Source organism: Lygodium microphyllum, chromosome 12 (assembly GCF_053477565.2).
Source record: "Lygodium microphyllum isolate KBCC chromosome 12, Lygodium_microphyllum_v1.1.10, whole genome shotgun sequence".
In the NCBI taxonomy this organism is placed as follows: Eukaryota; Viridiplantae; Streptophyta; class Polypodiopsida; order Schizaeales; family Lygodiaceae; genus Lygodium; species Lygodium microphyllum.
This window is the reverse complement of record NC_141146.1, coordinates 61,095,558-61,114,902: the sequence shown is the minus strand read 5'-3', so window position 1 is coordinate 61,114,902 and position 19,345 is coordinate 61,095,558. Positions and strand designations below refer to the sequence as shown.

Sequence of the window (19,345 nt, the reverse complement as noted above, 5' to 3'; positions counted from 1 at the left end):
ATGTTACTTGTGACCATTGTGGAAAAAAGGGCCATATTAGGCCACAATGCCATGAACTGCGCAATGAAAGGCGCAAAGATAAGGGAAAAGACAAAGTGCAGGATAAGTCTTTTGATCACAGCATAGTGCCTGTAAAGTCCAGTGTTAAAATTGAAGAGATCAATGTTATGCAGCTTGAGGATGTTGATGATGATTATATCCTTGTAGCTTCTTCTAGCGCTTTGTAGATGACGGAGATACACTCTATGTATGCACAGTGTTGGCTCTTGGACTCAGTGCGTCCTTTTATGTGACACCTTGCCGAGAGTGGTTTCATTTATACCGTACTGTTTCGGGCTCTGTGCGCTTGGGTGATGACAGGTTTCTTGATATTGTGGGCATTGGTGATGTTAGGCTGCAGTTTCCTTCTGGCAGCAGTTTTATTATACAGGATGTAAGTCATGTACCTGCTTTGACACGCAGTCTCATGTTAGTGGGACAGCTTGATGACGCAGGTTATCATGTATCTTTTGGAGACTTTGCATGGAAGATCACTCGTGGCAGACTTGTGATTGCGAGAGGTGCCAAGGCTGACAGTCTCTATCCCTTGATTGTATCCGTTTTTTTCCTTGATCATGTTTTGTCTGTGGGTTCTATTCCACATGTATGTCTTTGGCATGCCCGTTTGGGCCATATGTCTTTGAAGGGAATGAAAATACTTTCTAGTTTGCAGTACTTACCGCCCCTTGATTATGCATGTTTTGATTCATGTGAGCATTGTCTTTATGCCAGGCAGACTAGGTCTATGCATAAGAAGTTTGGTAGGCCACGTATGAGTGAGCCCTTGGCATTGGTACATTTGGATGTCTGTGGACCCATGCCTTGTCAGTCTATGGGTGATGCAAAGTATTTTGTTATTTTCATAGATGATTTTTCACGAAAAGTTTGGGCTTATTTCATTAAGCTGAAATCCGATGTCTTGGCTGTGTTTCAGAGATGGCTTGCATTGGTTGAGAACCAGTCTGGGTATAGGCTAAAATGCCTAAGGACAGATAATGGGGGTGAGTATGTCTCACGTGCTTTTGAGCAGTTATGTGATGAGAGGGGTATTAAGCGTCAGTTGACCGCCCCCTACATTTCCCCCAAGAATGGTTTGGCTGAGCGGATGAATAGAACCATCCAAGAGCGTATACGTAGTATGCTTAGCCATACAGGCCTATCACAGAGCTTTTGGGCTGAGGCAATTAGTACAGCTGTGCATATCATAAACAGATCACCTTCTAGTGGTTGGATTTCCAGGTAGCAGAGAAGGTATGGACTGGAAAACCTCCCTCTTATGCGCATTTCCGTGTCTTTGGATGTGAGGCATTTTGCCATGTGCCCAGGAACAAGAGAAGTAAGCTGGATCCTAAGAGTGTAAAATGCATTTTCCTTGGTTATGGGGATGCAGGCGAGATGGGTTATCATCTCTGGGATCCGCAGGCGTGGAAAGTCATCCGCAATCATGATGTAGTCTTCCATGAAGACAAGATGCATAGGTAGCTTGAGAGAGTTGTTGAGATCCGCAGGGTCATATTTCAGGAGGAGCTGAGAGCTTCTGCACAGCCAGTTAGACAGCCTACAGCTGTAGTAGATGCTCATGGTTAGGGTGTTGGACAGGCAGTTGGGCAGAGAGCAGAGCCTACCGTGAGATGGTCTGCTAGAGACAGACGTCCACCTGATAGATTTCAGCCCTTGATGCATTATATCTTGGTTACAGATGCAGGAGAGCCTTTCACTTATGATGAGGCTATGCGCAGGGGTGACAGTCACTCTTGGGAGAGGGCTATGCAGTCTGAGATAGACTCCTTGCATATGAATGAGACCTAGAATTTGGTTTCCTTGCCTAAGGGCAAGAAGGCTTTGCCATACAAGTGGGTGTACAAGCTGAAAAGTACCCGTGGACACCCCAAGCCGGCATACAAGGCTAAATTGGTAGCAAAGGGTTTTAAGTAGGAGCATGGTGTGGACTTTAATGAGGTATTTTCTCCTGTGGTTAAGATGACCACCCTACGCTTAGTCTTGACTTTGGTTGCTTAGCTTGACTTGGATTTATACCAGATGGATGTCAAGACAGCTTTCTTACATGGGGACTTGCATGATGAGATTTATATGGAGCAGCCTAAGGGCTTTGCAGAACTTGGCAGGGAGCACCTAGTGTGCAAATTGAAGAAAAGTCTTTATGGCTTAAAGCAGGCACCTAGGGAGTGGTATCATAAGTTTGATGTCTTTATGCAGTCACAGGGCTACAACAGGAGTGCTATGGATCCGTGTCTTTACATGAAGAAAGCTCGTGATGGTTCTTTATTGGTTTTGGTATTCTATGTGGATGATATGTTGATAGCAGGGAAAGCTTATGATGAGCTAGATGCTCTTAAGGCTCAGCTCAAGAAGAGCTTTGAGATGAAAGATTTGGGATAGGCCTCTCACATACTTGGTATGCGTATTAGAGGCGACAGGCATCAGGGACTCCTCTACTTGTCACAGAGGGAGTACATTCATAAAGTCCTTGAGCACTTCCGAATGCAGGACGTAAAGCCTATTGGCTGTCCATTGTCTTCTTATGTGAAGGTATCACAGGCTGATTGTCCGCAAACAGATGAGCAGAGAGCCGAGATGGCCAAGATTCCCTGTGCATCAGCAGTGGGCAGTCTTATGTATGCCATGATAGCCACTCGTCCAGATATTGCCTTTGCAGTTGGTGTTGTGGCACGCTATATGGCTACACTTGGCAAGAAGCATTGGGATACCGTGAAGGGTATCATGAGGTATCTGAAGGGCATTGCAGATATGTGCATATGCTATGGCAGCCAGGATATAGGAGTCGTGGGGTACATTGACTATGATTATGCAGGACATACAGATAGTAGGAGTCCACTTCCGGCTATGTATTCACCTATGCTGGAGGTGCTGTTTCTTGGATGTCCAGGGTGTAGAAATGCACGGCCCTTTCTACTACAGAGGCCGAGTATGTTGCAGCCACTGAGGCTTGCAAGGAGGCCATTTGGTTGGGTCGTTTGGTTGCTGACCTTGGTACTGATGCTATCCCTACACTGCATTTGGATTCTATGAGTGCTATTCAGTTAGCCAAGAATCTGGTCTTCCATGCGAAGACGAAACACATTGAGGTGAGGTATTGCTTTATATGTGGGGTCGTTGAGGACAAGTCTGTTAACCTTGTCAAGATCTCGACTGACCAGAATCCTGTAGATCTGCTCATGAAAAGCCTCTCTACAGAGCGCTTTGCCTTCCTCAGGAGGTTGATGGGCGTGGGATGAGATAACGTCTTTCCTCATCCTGTTGTACATGTGTACATGTTGTAGTGTCTTTTTTCTTTTTTCTTTTCTCTTTTCACTCCTCACTAGGGCAGATTCGCCTTTAAGTGGGAGGTTGTTGGAGGTAAAGGCGCCTCCGCCTAGCTGCCCATGTATTACTACACTGACAGTCACTGCCACTGCACACTACAGGTGGCGGGCGCCCATCATCGTCACTTTATTCTTTATTCTTTTAGTGACAGTTTGAATAAAGGAAGGCCCAGTCACACATTGTGACTGTTGGAGTTCCCATTTCTTGTCTCTCTCTTTCTTGCTCTTGCTCTCCTGCCATAGCTCTCGCGTGCAAGCTTTGATCTATCTCACCTTTTAGAATGTCTGGGCAATAGAGCATCTATCACATGCTAGAGATATCCTAGCACCCGTTCCAGCCCACCTTTTTAGCAGGGCCTTGTGTGAAGGCTTCTGCTACATCATTGGGCATTCGAATTGGCACTAGTAGCATTGGTGACGGTGGTTACGATGACTTAGTTCGAATACACTAAGAATATTTCAGGGTTAGGATAGCCAGAGAAAGAGGCACATTGTTTTGAAGGACATAGTCTTGGAGAGAGAAGTGTTAAATGAATGAGTTTTGGAGAGAGTAGTGAAACTTGCTCGTGTTGTGTGTGTGTGTGTGTGAGAGAGAGAGAGAGAGAGAGAGAGAGAGAGAGAGAGAGAGAGAGAGAGAGAGATCTCTGTGAGTATTGAGTTGCGATTGTTAGTAAAGTCGAAAGAGAGGCAACCGGAGGCACATGGTAGCTCGAGGGAGAGAGACGAATAAGATGAAGTAGATGATGATGGACGAAGATGAAGCAGATGATGATGAACAAATTGTTTGTTAAACCGACGAATTGTCTGTTAGACTTGACAGACTGTCCATGGACATGTGGACTATCGGCACTTTCCAAAAACGATTGCATGGCACTAGGAGGTGTTGGGAATAAAGGGTCACCGTGCCTTTCATTGTGTTCAGGTGTGAACACACCCTTACACTTTGTACTTTATATATATATTCAAAACCTAAAATGTGGTACACTTAGTTATTGTACTGAATACTCATTGTGTCGTGCTCACTTAGTCATTTTGGGCAGAGGCTGTTATGACAGCCGTATGCTTGATTAGTCGATCACCAAATAGGTCTTTGGGAGGGGGAGTTCCCCAAGAAGTGTGGTCGGGCAAGCCACCTTCGTATGCACACTTGAAAGTGTTTGGCTGCGAGGCATTTGTGCACATATGCAAGGAAGAATGGAGCAAACTTGAGCCAAAGTCTTGTAAATGTATTTTCCTAGGATATGGTGATGAAGGTGAAATGGGGTGTAGATTATGGGATCTTGAGAAAAGAAAAGTAGTACGCAGCAATGATCCCATCTTTTGGGAAGATCGCATGCACAAACAGCCCGAAAGAACAGAGGAGGTCCGAAGGGTTATATTCCGGGAGGATGTACCAATAGGACAGCAAAAAATGCTAGTTAAACAACAGCAAATACCCGCTGAAAATGTCCCTGAAAATGCAGGGAATAATGCTATAAATAATTAGCAAGATCTTGCCCATGATGTCCCACAAATTCAGCAAGAACATGTGCACCTGGAACAACCTGAACCGGTTATACAACAAGCTGTACCTGTAGAACAGTAAGCTGTTAATGCAGATTTACAGGCTGAACAGCTAGCAAATATTGACCACTAGGTCCCTAGGTCGACTAGAGTGCAAAAACAGCCAAGTAGATTTGTTCCTAGAGTAAATTATGTGACTGATTATGTCATGTTAATAGATTGTGGTGAATTGTCATGCTCTTAGGAAGCAATGGATGGACATGATAGTAAGAAATGGCAAAAAGTAATGCTATCAGAAATGGAATCTCTCATGAAGAATGGCACTTGGGATTTGGTACACTTGCCAAAGGGACAAAAAGTGCTACCCTGCAAATGGGTTCACAAAATGAAAGTCACTTCTGGTTCTTTGCCCAAGTACAAGGCACGCTTGGTTGCTAAAGGGTATAAGCAAGAACATGAACATGGATTTGATTTTGATGAAATCTTTTCTCTTGTAGTCAAAATGACTACTTTGTGAACCATCTTGGGCTTGGTTGAATCTGAGGACATGGAACTCGTACAGATGAATGTAAAAACTGCCTTCTTACGTAGTGATCTGCATGAGGAAATCTATATGTAGCAGCCGGACGGTTTTGTTGCAAAGGGAAAAGAGCACATGGTATGTAAACTCAACAAAAGTTTGTATGGGCTGAAGTAGGCACCATGGGAACGGTATCACAAATTTGATACATTCATGCAATCTTAGGGATTTCACGTTCTCAAGTTGATCACTGCTTATATACTAAGAAGGCAGCAGAGGGCAACCTTATTCTCTTGGTATTGTATGTGGATGACATACTAATTGCAGGCAAGGATGTTCATGCCTTGGACTCCTTGAAGCAGAGTCTATACAATAGCTTTGATATGAAAGATCCTGGTGAGGCAAATCACATTCTTGGCATGCATATACTCAAAGATAGATCAAAGGGTCTTCTTTGTTTGTCACACCAGAAGTATATTACGAAAGTTCTGCAACGCTTCAATATGGAGGGGGGAAAAGCTATTAGTGTACCATTGCCTCCATATGTGAAACTTGGTGCAGACGACAACCCTACATCGTTGCATTGTCTACTACAGAGGTAGAATAACTGGCTATCACCGAGGCATGCAAAGAGGCTTTATGACTTTCACGTCTTGTGAGAGAGCTTGGGATTACAGAGGTTTCTATCCTCCATTTTGACAGTTAGAGTGGTATCATGCTAGCATAGAATCCTGCCTTTGATGCAAAGACAAAGCACATACAGGTGAAGTATTACTTCATCAGGGGTTTACTTGACAGCAAAGGCATCGAGCTTGTCAAGGTACATTACATATGATAATCCTACAGACCTTCTCACGAAAGGTCTCCCAGCTGAGCGGTTTGCTCATTGCCGCCAGATGATGGGGGTTGGATAGTATATGTGTCTTTCAGCTTTGTACATACATTGGCTTAGCTGATTCTTTCCTCTACCTTCAGGCACGTTGCCTTTAGATGGGAGGTCGTTGGGAATAAAGAGTCACCATGCCTTTTATTGAGTTCAGGTGTGAACGCACCCTTACACTTACTTTATATGTATTCAAAACCTAAAATGTGGTACACTTGGTCATTGTACCGAATACTCATTGTGTTGTGCTCATTCTCTCACTCTATTGCTCTCAACTCCCTTTACTCTTAGCTCAGCTCACAATCTCTCACTCTATTGCTCTCAACTCCCTTTACTCTTAGCTCAGCTTGCGACCATATCTTCGCAACAGGAGGGACGATTTGATTGAATGACGGGCTTATGTGGCATCTATGATGCTCTTGGTTGTTAACTTGTTCTTCTTGATCGTGAATGTGTCCTTCTTGTAAGTGGCATGCCTTGTTTTTTTGACTTTATCTTTTCTTTAGTCTTTTTTTAAAAAGGTAGGCATTGATTGAAAGTCAAATCACTTCAAGGTGTCTTATTTAAGATTGAAGTCAACCCCTTAAGCTACCCCCCGGCCTATTGCCCACCAAAAAAGAGCACTAAATACATAGTTATTTTTTCACTTTTGCAGACTGTCTCTAGTATGATCTGCTCTCCTCTTAGGTGCTCTTTGGTCTCCAATTTTCCAGCTCTCTCTTATTTTTTCAAATCTTCTTAACTTTTCTCTACTAATATCATGTTTTCTTGCGGTGTCTCTTCCTTTGATGCACCCGCTTTTATTGAACTCTAGCATATGGAGAATGCTTGTCCGATGTCTCTCGAATCCGAATACACGCATGTGCAGGATCCTAAAGTTTTTTTTTTAAAAGTCCGAAGGAAATTTGTCCATTGTGGTGATTCTTCAAGTTCAAGTAAAGAAAATGTAGCGATAGTTAGTTGATGTACTTCCCATTTTCCATTTGTGCCGGTAGCCATGAGAAAATTGCTCTTCAATTTCAACTTGATCTCTTTAAAGGAAAGAAGAAGGAATGCGATGAGACAAACATTGACTCATGGTTGACCAAATGGATGGCGCATTTTGATTTGTATAAGTTCGATGGTGCTCAACGCATCAGACATATACAAATCATGTTACAAGGGAAGGAGTATACTTGGTGGGCGAGCTTATGCCCTAAGCTGGCAACTTTGGCTAATTTTCAATCTATTTTTTGGAAACGTTTGTGACTGATGATCGGATTGAAAATTTCCAGATATTATCTGAGCTTGACATGGGGAAGAAGAGCTTAGATGCATACGCTCAGGAATTTAAAGATTTATTGCATAAAATGAAGTCCTTGGATGATCCTCAAGCACTGCTCTATATGTAATATCTTTTTGGATTGCCGCCAGACTATCAAAATGAGGTGCTTTGCAATCCTCTCCACTCACTTGAGGATGTCTACATGTATGCTAAGAACTTTGATAATACTTTGGCTGCAAGTAGGGGCAGCTAGTTGACTGGGGTTGCTATCGAGCTACCTCAATATTTAAGTCGAAGAAGTTATCTACCCTGGCAACAACTCGTTAGCCGAATTTGGAGTTGCATGAGAAAAAAGCGGCAAGGATTACTCGAAGGGCCATTGTTTTGCCTGCCATTAAACATGCCATTTTTGTGGTGATTGCGAGTGTTCCCATAACAAAAAGTGAAAGTTTACTTTTAAGACTTCGATAAATACTCTCGAGACTCCAGGTATTTCTTTTAAAATTTTATTCGAAGAATGTTTTGTTAATGTTAACAATAGCAATAGTAGTCCCATTAATAAAACTGTTTTGGGCATGTATGATGTTTTAAAGGTTAGGGTGCGTATAAATGGCCAAGATATCATAGTTCTATTTGATAATGGTTCTACTCATAATTTTATTTCTTCTTGCTTTATGTAGAGATTGCGACTCCACATGGTACCGTTGATTGAGTTTATTGTGTCCGATATAGAAGGGTCCTATGGTAGATCACTGGGATTGGATGGTGCTAGACTTTGATCTTTTGATCCAACTGTCCATTAGATCATGGATTTTTGACTTATGAGCATTGACGATGTCGATACCATTCTTGGTATGTGTTCTTTGAAAAATATTCATTGTATATTGATTAAAAAAATCATGTTCTTTCTTTTGAGCTTGACGGTTGTTTCCATGTGATCTAGGGCTGTTTACCCTCCAGGATTACAGAAAATAATATATATATGATTCAGCAATGGAGTTTAGTCAATGTTTTTTCGATCCAATTGTTATTACGTACATTTTTTTGTTGAAAAAGTTCAACCAATTGATTATCAATGTAATTTAATTTCTTTTAATAATAACCTTAATATAAATTCAATTAGAAATAAATATTTAGATCCGATGTCACATGATTATGTGACGCCTGTCCGTCTAAGTCATTAAATGGGTATCTGCCGTCTCACGTAGCCTTATACCATAGGATTGAAACTTGGCTTGCTGGTAGCCATACTGTCTCTTGGCAATCTTATGGGTTTAGCCCGAAAGAGGAGGATGAGATAGCCAGGTAGCTTCACGACTATTTAACTTGAGCAAGCCTCCATCAAAATTAATCTAAGGTTCCGACGCCATTAGATACAAATAGCTCCGGAGGATGTCCTGAAAACTGTGTTTTGAACGCTGTATATATACTATCAGTTTTTGGTCCTATCTTTTGGATTAACCGATGCTTCCATAACTTTTCAATAGATGATGAATGATTTATTTCCTTCGTATCTTCAAAAGTAAATAGTTGTTTTTTTTGACGACATCCTTATTCATAGTAAGTCATTGGAGGAGGATGGCAAACACTTGTATATTGTCTTACATCTCTTAAGACGAGCACATTTGTTTTCCAAACTATCTAAGTGTAAAATTTTTCGCATGGAGCTGTTATACCTTTGTCATGTTATCTTGATTGATGGTATTCGGATTGATTCTAAAAAGATATGAGTAGTGCTCGATTGGCCTATTCCAGGGACCATAAGGCAAGCAAAATCTTTTTAATATTTATGGGTTTTTTTCAAAAATTCATCAAGGACTATATTTATATTGTTAAACCCTTGATACATTTGCTCAAGTGTATCTAAAGCAAGAAGAAGCACATTAGTCTACTGGTTGTTTGGACTAGTGATTTTGATCAATGTTTTCAAACATTGATGTTTTCAAACATTAAAAGGACTTGTTAGTATTGCCCCGATCTTGTAGATTATCAATCCGAATAAACCTTTTGAGGTTCATATGGACGTTAGGGATTATTCTTTAGGTGTTGTCCTTTATTAGGATGACCGACCTCTTGCTTTTGAGAGTCATAAGCTTGCCGATGCTAAACACGTTAAACCACCCAAGAGAAGGCATTGTTGGCAGCCACCCACACGCTCAAAGTATGGCGTCATTATTTGTATGGTGTCGAGTTTATTAGTTGGATGGTACACCACTCAATCACTGAAATATCTATGTGATCAGCCTAATCTTTGTGGCCGCAAGGCGAGATGGGTGGAACTTTTGGAAGAGTTTGACTTCGAAATTTGCTATAGGAAGGGGACTGATTTTTATCTTTCTCATAAAGAGTATTGCAAAATCGATCTTCACTTCAGTAAGATCTGGCAACTAGTTTAAGAGAGATCTAGTTGCCCTAAAAGCTTAGGTGGTCTGGACGCTTGAAGGTTGGCTATTGGGAGAAAGACGGTGGAAAAGTATTTCATTTGCAATGGATTACTTTTTAAACAAGGCAAAGTGTGTGTGTCCGATGATCAGGATATTCACAATTCCATTTGATACGAGTGCCATGATGTGTCAAGTACTTGACACCCTGCCATACATTGGACTTTGGCCTTGGCCACCAATTATTTTTATTGGCTGTATGTTAAGACTATGGTTTAAGTCTTATGTGAGTGAGTGCTTGCAATGTGAGCTTAACAAAGTTGAATGACACAGACAGGTGGGGACGTTGTATCCTTTATAAGTCCCTGATAGAAAATGGAGTAGCATATCTATGGATTTTGTAGTAGGATTACCCCATACGAATCTAGGTCATGATGCAATCTAGGTTGTGGTCGGACGATTGATGAAAATGACTTGATTCATTTCTACAAACACGATCGTGAATAGCCATGAATTGGTTGGTCTCTTTGTTGAACAACTTTATAGGCTTTATGGTTTGTCCAATGGCATAGTTAGTGATTAGGATCCTAGTTTATTGGCCATTTCTAGCAAAAAATCTTTCAAAAAGTGGAAACTCGATTGTCCATGTTGTTCTAGGAACATTAAGAAACCGATGGGCAGACCAAACGAACAAATCAAACCATGGAGGATATGCTTCGTACATATGTCTCCTGCAGACAATGTGATTGGGAGCATTATCTTTATCAGCATTTGGCTTTTGGTTATAACCCCTTTATGCTTATGTACAGTTATGAGCCGAAACCACCAATCGCCACAAAGCTTAGGGGGTTGAAAATGCAGTCCGTAGTTAACTTTTTGCAAGATATGTAGAAGATGTTGATGATTGCTAGGAAAAGTGTTAAAACACGATCATGCCATGTTTTATGCTAACCAACATCGTACTCCTTGGGAGCTTCAGAAAGATACCTGGGTAGTCGATAGTCGACTTTTTGCAAGATATGCAGTAGATATTGACGATTGTTAGGAAAAGTATTAAAATAGCCTAGGATTATGCCACATTTTATACTAACCAACATTGTACTCCTAGGGAGGTTCAGAAAGGTATGTGGGTTTACCTTAAAGTCCCAAAGGATTCTGATTCAATGACTACCGGCAAGTGCTATAAATTGTCTTTGAGGTATTGCGGTTCTTTTCAAATTACCAAGAAGATAAGGAGCGTATCCTATGGGTTGGACTTCCTTCGGAAATCCAAGTCACCATGTGTTCCACATAAGTTGTTTGAAAGAACGATTGGGACAAGGTAAGCATATTGTTGATTGAGCAAGTCTTGCGGCTTGAGGATACTGCTCGTTATGTTGCACTTGAATCCGAATTGGTTCTTGACCTTGGACTAAATGATCTTGTTAGACATTTTATTTGGAGTATTTAGTCACGTGGAAAAACTGCCCAGAAGCAAAGACTACTTGGGAGTTAGTACGTTCATTGAAGAGTCATTTTTCTCAATTCATTCTTGAGGATAGCAATCATTTATAAGGGGAAAAGTGTTATATCCTTGGACATCTTGGGGCTCAATCATGTCTTGCACCTTGAAACTACATACTACATAAAATATTAATAGTGGGTATATCATGATAATAAACATGGCATGGTATTCATATATTACTCTTTCCACATGTTCTTTTGAAAGCCATTGATTACTCAAGCATGTGATTGCATTTAGATGTTTGATAGTGATGTACATATGGGTTGTGTCCCATCCATTAAGCCTCGTAGTGGCTTAGTGCGAATGCACTAAGGACACTTTAGGGTTAGGATAGTTGAGTTCTATAAATAGGAACTCCTAGGCTCGAGGGTGAGCTTGTTTGGCTCTACCGCAAGGAGGTGAGTTTGATGTCTAGTCTCTTTTATGGTGGGTTTGGCTTGTGTCGTGTCTCGTGTGCAAGTTGGATCCTCAGGAGGATGTTTCAGCTTCCTTGCTAGTTGGTTGGCTAATACTATAGTAGCAATCTTGAAAGCTAGAGACCCCATGGTTCTTACGAACTATAGGATGGTCATGGTTGGCTATGTGCTAGCCAAGATTTATGGATTGATACTAGAGCACGAGTCGAGCAAATGGGCAGAGAAGCACCAAATTGGGTACATGGACGTGTAGTGTTTAGGAGGGGCTATTCCACTCTTGATCATATCCTCACACTTCAAGCTAGTTTTTATGATAGTCAGTTTTCATGCTTCTGGTAGTTAGTTGCATACTTATGGGTTCGAGTCTTGATTGTCCCAGTCATCCATTGGATTGTGGTAGGTGTTAGGGCTCATATTGTGTGATCTGTTTAGTACTTTTATACCTTAGTACTTATATGCATGTAGACTTTCAGGATCAGCATGTGTAAAGCCACTTTATATTTCATATGATGTTCAATTGAAGTTCAGGAGCTTGTCGTATGATTCAAGAAGTTGTAGCCTTTCAGATTTTGTGTAATTAGGAATGCGAAATCTTTCAGGACAGGGCCAAAATATAGTCGTTGATGTTTTGCTCTATCTACCAATGTTAGTCTCCTGAATATTAATGATGTCTAATTCAAGTTATTTAATCAGGAATGGTCGAGATGAAAGTAAACTATGTATTATTTTTCAAGACAAGAATTCTGTATTAATGAATAAAATATGTATGAATATTGTTCTGGAATATTAAATGGCGAAAAGGATCATGAATTGATGCAGGAAGTTATCTGTAGTAATAGGGTATTTTTAGGTAGTCTAGTGTTTTTTTTGTGTTCTTGTTGTGGTCTTGAGAGGCCATAATATCTTTGTAGTTTTCCCTTATGGAGAAGGCTCTTGAGACAGATGGTATTACGGTTGCGAAGGTCTATCTCAGCATGAAAGGTATCAATGTTATTGATGCAACTTAGTTTATGAAAGGTAACTTTTGTCTCAAGAATCCCTCCATGGAGAAGGGCAAGGAGAAAGTTAAAGAATTGGCTATTTCCATGGTAGCTGAATCTCCAAAGATGCTTTTAGTAAAGGAAAAGAATGCGATAAGAAACTTCAAGCTTGGAGAGAAGAGTGTTAAGTTTGACATTTTGTTTAGTAAGAGAGGTTCTTAAAAAGTTGTCTTTTACTAGACAATTTGATACTTCCTTTGGAGGTGAAGATTATACAGAAAAATATAAAAATTAGGATGGTTAAAATGCATCTGAAGGATGCTGCTTTAAATTGGTGGCTCAAAGTTTTTCAAGAGAGAAAGGAACCTAAGTCTTGGAAAGAGTTTAAGGAGATGTCCAACAGGAAGTTTCTGCCTTCATCCTTTGAAGCTAATGTGCAGTAAGAATGGGATGAGCTAAAGCAAAGCTGTGGAGGCAATGTTGAAACATATATCAACAGGTTTATAGCTGTTTCTTTTAAATTTACATCTCTTAATAAAGTTTCTTCCTGTATGGAGATGAGAAAGTTTATCCATGGATTATATTCAACAGTACGGGGAGCTGTCAAGATGGCAAAGCCTGATACTTTAGAAGTAGCCCAAGATGCGGCCTTAGAAGCTGAAGGACTACATATGACATGGATGCTTGGTAAAGCCTCAAAAGAAGATGCGCAAAGAAAGAAGACCAAGATGTTTGACCTAAAGAAGTTAGATAAACAAGAATCAAAGTATAAGGATGGAGGTAGACCATCTCTGCCATCCAACAAGAAGCTAACATATTAGTCACTAGTAGAATATACAAGAGAAGGATGATGTTTCTCTTGTAGAGAAAAAAAACATATGGCTAGTTAATGTCCTAATAAGGCAAAGAAGGGAAACCAGCCCCAAAAGACACCTCAAGCAAAATTGCACCTAAGAAATCCTTTCAATAGGATGAAACTCTGTCAGAGAAAATAAAGCTTTTTATGACTTGGGGTGAGATTGCTAATTAACTTGTTTTCATTCATTTTGATATAGGGGCTATATATCATTATATCCATTCTCGGATTGTTGAAGCTCTACATCTACCAAAGGAGAAGTTTTGAACACTAGAATTGTCAAGTGCTGCTTTTCAAGGAATGGAGTGTGAAGTTATCCCATTCTGGGAAAACTACAAATTGAGATAGGAGATTATGTAGATCATGAGAGTTTTGTCATGGCAGATCTTGGTCATTGTGATATTGTATTAGGAATACCTTAGCATAGAACAATAGATCCAACCGTTGATTGGAATCAAAATAAATTTAGATTTCTTTTCAAGGGTAAAAATGTATCTTTTGATGTGGGAGTAGAAGGAAACTCTATTTCCATTTTATTTCATGTACATATTTGTAAAGCAATGAAAAAGTTTATTTCTTCGTACTTTATTTTTGTTAAAGATTCTAATAAAGAGTCTAGAATTGAAGAGTCTATCTCAGATATGAACAAGGATCAAATGAGTTTCTTAAAGGAGTATGAAGATTGTTTTGCAGATACTTTATCTGACGAGTTACCACCAGAGAGGCGAGAAGATCATCACATTTGATTTCATTCATAGAAGCTCATCTTCAAATAGGCTACTCTATTGTGTGAGTCCAACACAACAAGAGGAGATTATGAAGCAAGTGAATGAGCTCTTGGAGAAGGGTCTAATAAGACCCAATTCCTTACCTTTTTGCTCTCTAGTCCTCTTAGTGTAGAAGAAAGATGAATCTTGGTGCATGTGTGTGGACTACAAGTCCCTCAACAAAATTACAATTCGGAATAGGTTTCCCATTTCAAGAATTAATGATGTCATGGATAGATTGGATGGATCCAAAGTATTTAGACGGATTGACTTGAAGAGCGGCTACTATTAGATAAGGATTGGTCCTAAAGATATTTATAAAACAATATTCAGCACAACTTTTGGTTTGCTTGAGTTTCTTGTTTTAACAGTTGGTCTCACCAATGCTCTTGCAACTGTTAATAGAATGATGAAAATAATCTTTAGAGTACATTAAAAGTTTACATGTACTTTCTTTGATGATATTTTGCTTCATTTAAAAGATAAAGAAGAGCATAAGCAATACTTGAAAATAGTATTTCAAGATTTCTGTAAATAGAAACTTTATGTGAATGGCAAAAATAATGAATTTTTTCTAAAAAAGATTCACTACTTGGACAATATTATATCCAAAGATGGGATTTGGATGGAATCAAAGTCAAGGCTACTGTAGAATGACCACAATTGACTAGTGTTTATAAAGTTCGAAGTTTCTTGGGATTATACTTTTATTACAAGAGATTCATTAAATGGTTTACAGTAGTTGTTAGACCATTGCGTGATTTAACCAAGAAAGCAGTAACATTCCAATGGACCAAATGAGAGAAGAAAGCTTTTGAAGCTCTAAAGTTCTATATGAGCAAAGAACTTGTTTTGATTATATCTAATTTGTTGATTTTTTTTTTATTTTTTTTTGTGGAATTTGATGCTTTAGGAGATTACATTGGTGCAGTCTTAAACCAGGAAGGGCATGCAGTTGCTTATGTAAGCAGAAGTTTGTAAAATGTAGAAAATAGTACTACTACCTACGAAAAGCAATTAATGGCCATCATTCAAGCCTTAAAAATTTAGAGATACTATATTTTGGGTGGAGAATTTCTCATTAAGACAAACCATGACAATCTCAGACATTTTCTTAACCAACTTAACCTTTTTGAGAAGCATAATCGATGGGCCAACTATTTAGCTTAATTTAACTTTCAAATACTACATATTCCTAGGAAGCAAAACAAGGTAGTTGATGCCTTGTCAAGAAGACCTTAGATTCATATGGTGTCCATGATTCATCATATAGATTTCACTAGTATGAGGGATGTGTGCTTTTGATAAATATTTTAAAATCATATAGGAGAGTTTATAACTTGGTAAAACGGTAAACTTTTATGTTATTAAAGATGGATTTCTTTTGATGGGGAATAAGTTATGTGTTATTAAAGATTTTAGGCCTAAAGTAATGAAAGAATATTATGTGGCTCCTTAGATGGCTCATCGTGGTATTTTGGACACAATCAAGGCACTTGAAATGTATTTCTTTTGGCCAAGTCTTTGACGAGACATTGAGCAATCTATCAAAGAATGTCTTGTGTGCCAAAAGATTAAGTTTGATTGCCAAAAGCGTGCAGGTCTTTTGCAACTATTATCAATTTTGAGCCAACCTTGGAAAACATTGCTATGGATTTTATTTTTGGCTTGCCAAAATCAACAAATGGCAATGATGGTATATAGACTATTATTAATAGGTTTAGTAAATTGGTTCATTTCATTCTAGTCAAGAAGACTATCAAGTTTCAAATATATGGCTAGAATATTCATTCAACAAATCTTTAAGTATCATGGGTTACCACAATCCATCGTGGGTGATGGAGATCCACGAACCACTAGTCTCTTTTGATGAGTTTTTTTTGAAAGTTTAGATACAAAGCTTATATTTTTTCTTCTTATTATCCTCAAATAGATGGTCAAAGTGAGATTTCATAATATTGGATATGTTGAAGTGCTATTGCCATGAAGCCATCTAACAATGGAAAAAGTATTTACCTTTGGTAGAATATGCCTATAACAACACAATTTATGCTTTTACAGGTAAAGCTGCTAGAGTTGGATATTTCCTGGACAGGTAGGAGCAGTAGAAGCTGCTGGTTCACAAGCGACAGGTGTGGGTGGAGTGCCATGTAAGAGTTGACGCGGCACAGTCGTCCAGCTGTAGTAGTCAGCTAGTTCACAACACTCAGATAGTAGTGGGTTGCATTAAGGCTGCATTTAATGCAACTCACTTGCATTATTTTTTCATGTTTTTCTTGGCCTATTTATAGGCCTTGATTTCAGTATTCTTTCTCAATTGGTTCTCATAGATTTCAGGCTGTAGACCATAGAGATTGCTCTTGGGGTTGACTGAGACTAAGATCTTCGAGATGGAGACATATGTAGATATTCTCTGTGCACTTGTGTATATCTCTGCATCCTTATACAACATTTCTCATTGCAGATTTTCTGCATTTCACTGTCTCTTTCTCTCGCTCTTTTCTCTCTGTTTACTCTTTGTCTTGGTCATTCGCTTGCGCATTGCTTCGCTCTGACAAAAGCATCATTTGAGATCATATATGAAGAATCACTCTTATTTTCTATTCTCAAAACAAAGGAGGAGATATTCCATATTGATGAGTTTGTGTGTGATATGGATACAGCTTTCACCCAAGTTAGACAAGCTATTCAAAAATCTCAAGAAAAACAAAAGAAAGCAATAGATAAGCATCGAAGGAATTGATTTTACAAGAAAGAGGTTGGGTGTGGTTGAAATTTGACAAAGCTCATCTAAGAAGCTCTAACTGGGATATAACAAACCTTTTGTATATCAATTGTTACCAAGATATATTGGCTCAATGATTCCAAATTAATTTGATACTCATATACTTTAAAAGGCGATTTGTATTATTTAAGTGTTTCAAGATATGATTAAATGTTCATCTTTCTATTAAAGGGTTGCCAATGGCCAGGATGCCTTATAATTATACTTAGGTCGTCATTGATGAGATGCCTAGGAGAAATTAAAAGTTTAGTTGGGCGGTCAGATTGACCAGAAAGCTCAAATGACTAAGACTTTTACATTCGGATAGTTACATTGACTAAAAGCCTATATAATGAGTGATTTTAGAAAGTGAAATTAGATACTCATGATCGAGGAAACAAACCATGAACCGGTGAACCTATATAATGAAGCTCTCCAGAAGCTAAATTTGGCGACTTCTAAAATTTAGGAGGTTACTATTTTGAAAGTTGCTCAAATGGAAATTTTGTTCACGTCAAAGACTACGGAATTTGACGAGGAATAATTTTATCTTCAGCAGCTATCTTAAATTCTTAACCATTTGAGAGATTTTTAGAGTTTAAGGTTTGAAAGCTTCTTTCTCTAGAAAAGTGACATGTGGCATCTAAAAGAGGATACATGCCATTAAGTGTTTCTACACATGTCATTTTCAGCAAACACTTGTTATTTGTAGCCTCTTCTTTCACTTTTGAGCACCCAAAACCCACACCTATATATTGGAGGTTTCTCTTTTCATTTGGAATAAGCTCTCATATTGAAATTTCAGCCATATGCTTTAATTTTCAGAATTGTAGCAAATCAATCGTTTTGTATATAGTTCAGGCACCTGGTGCCCGTGGTTTGTTTCAATAAATTCTTGTAAAGGGGAAGGGGCCTGAACGTGGTGTCGAATCTTCTCTCTCTCTCCTCTAATTTTCATAGTGATAATTGATCGAGTTGGTTAAGTTCAACGTATTGTCATTCTCATATTCTTCCCCATGCTTATACGCAGGAGGACAAAGTTGATGCCACGAATTATTTGTTGTGGAGTTTTATGGTTGGCAACCTTCTTGTGGCGAAGGACTTGTGGGACTATGTCATAGGTGAGTTTGTAGTGACCAGGAGGTACTACACGTTCGACACCTCAATGTGATGTTCGAGAACAGGCTACTGGGGCTGGTGCTGGTGTTGGTGCTACCGAGGATCAGAGGAAATGGGATTCAAAGGATGTGAAAGCACTTTCTTTGACTGCTTTGTCAGTAAAAAGGACAATTATCCCACACATTCGGTCTTGTAGGACCTCAAAATTAACATGGGATATACTTTGAGTGTATATTTGTAGCACACAATGAGGCTAGAATATCCTATCTCTGTAGAGAGTTGACCAATGTGAACATGGATGAGAGTGATAGCATAACAGATCACCTTACTCACATAGACGATTTGCATGAGAAGTTACTTAATGTTGATGAGGTCATTCAGGATGCTAAATTACATTGAACTCTCTTCGAAAGGCATATCTTGGTTTCCACACCTCTTTGATATTGTCTTTTTGGTTTTGGGGGGGGGGGGGGGGGGGGCGAGATATAGTAGCTCCTTACATTTGTGGAGTTGGAAGGCCTCTTGTTGCAAGAGGAACAAACTCAGAAGAATATTGCATTGCGTTGACGTGGCTATGATTTCCAAGTTCAAAGGCAAAGGAAAAGTTAGGCAAAATGCAAAAAATCAGCAAAGGGCGATGCTAGACAACCATCAAATAAGGCTGACCAAGACACGGAAAAGTCTAAAAAGAAGGGAAAATGCTATTATTGCAAGAAGCCTGGCCACTATATTGCTGAATGGAGAAAGAGAGTGGCCAAAGATAAGAAAAAGGGCCATGATTTGGCTATGCAAGGGACATCAGTTAGCAAATCTATTGATGGTGATACTTCAGCCAACTTTGTGGAGGACGATGCATTTCTCACATGCAATTATGATTCTCCAATGGTTGATTCAGGCCTTAATGTTGCTGAAATGCAACAACAAACATGGTAATTTGACAATGGGACATCAAAGCATATCACTTGTAGGAAGTGTTTGTTTATCTCTTTGCATTCAACCCCTATC

The 19,345-nt window shown here is 39.3% G+C and overlaps 1 protein-coding gene across 1 annotated transcript in view; it reads left to right on the top strand.

Annotated features, from left to right (window-relative positions):
• LOC148027815 (alpha/beta-Hydrolases superfamily protein) overlaps positions 1-19,345 on the top strand; it is a 79,782-nt gene that overhangs the window by 44,765 nt on the left and 15,672 nt on the right. The gene's annotated exons all lie outside the window — the stretch shown is intronic.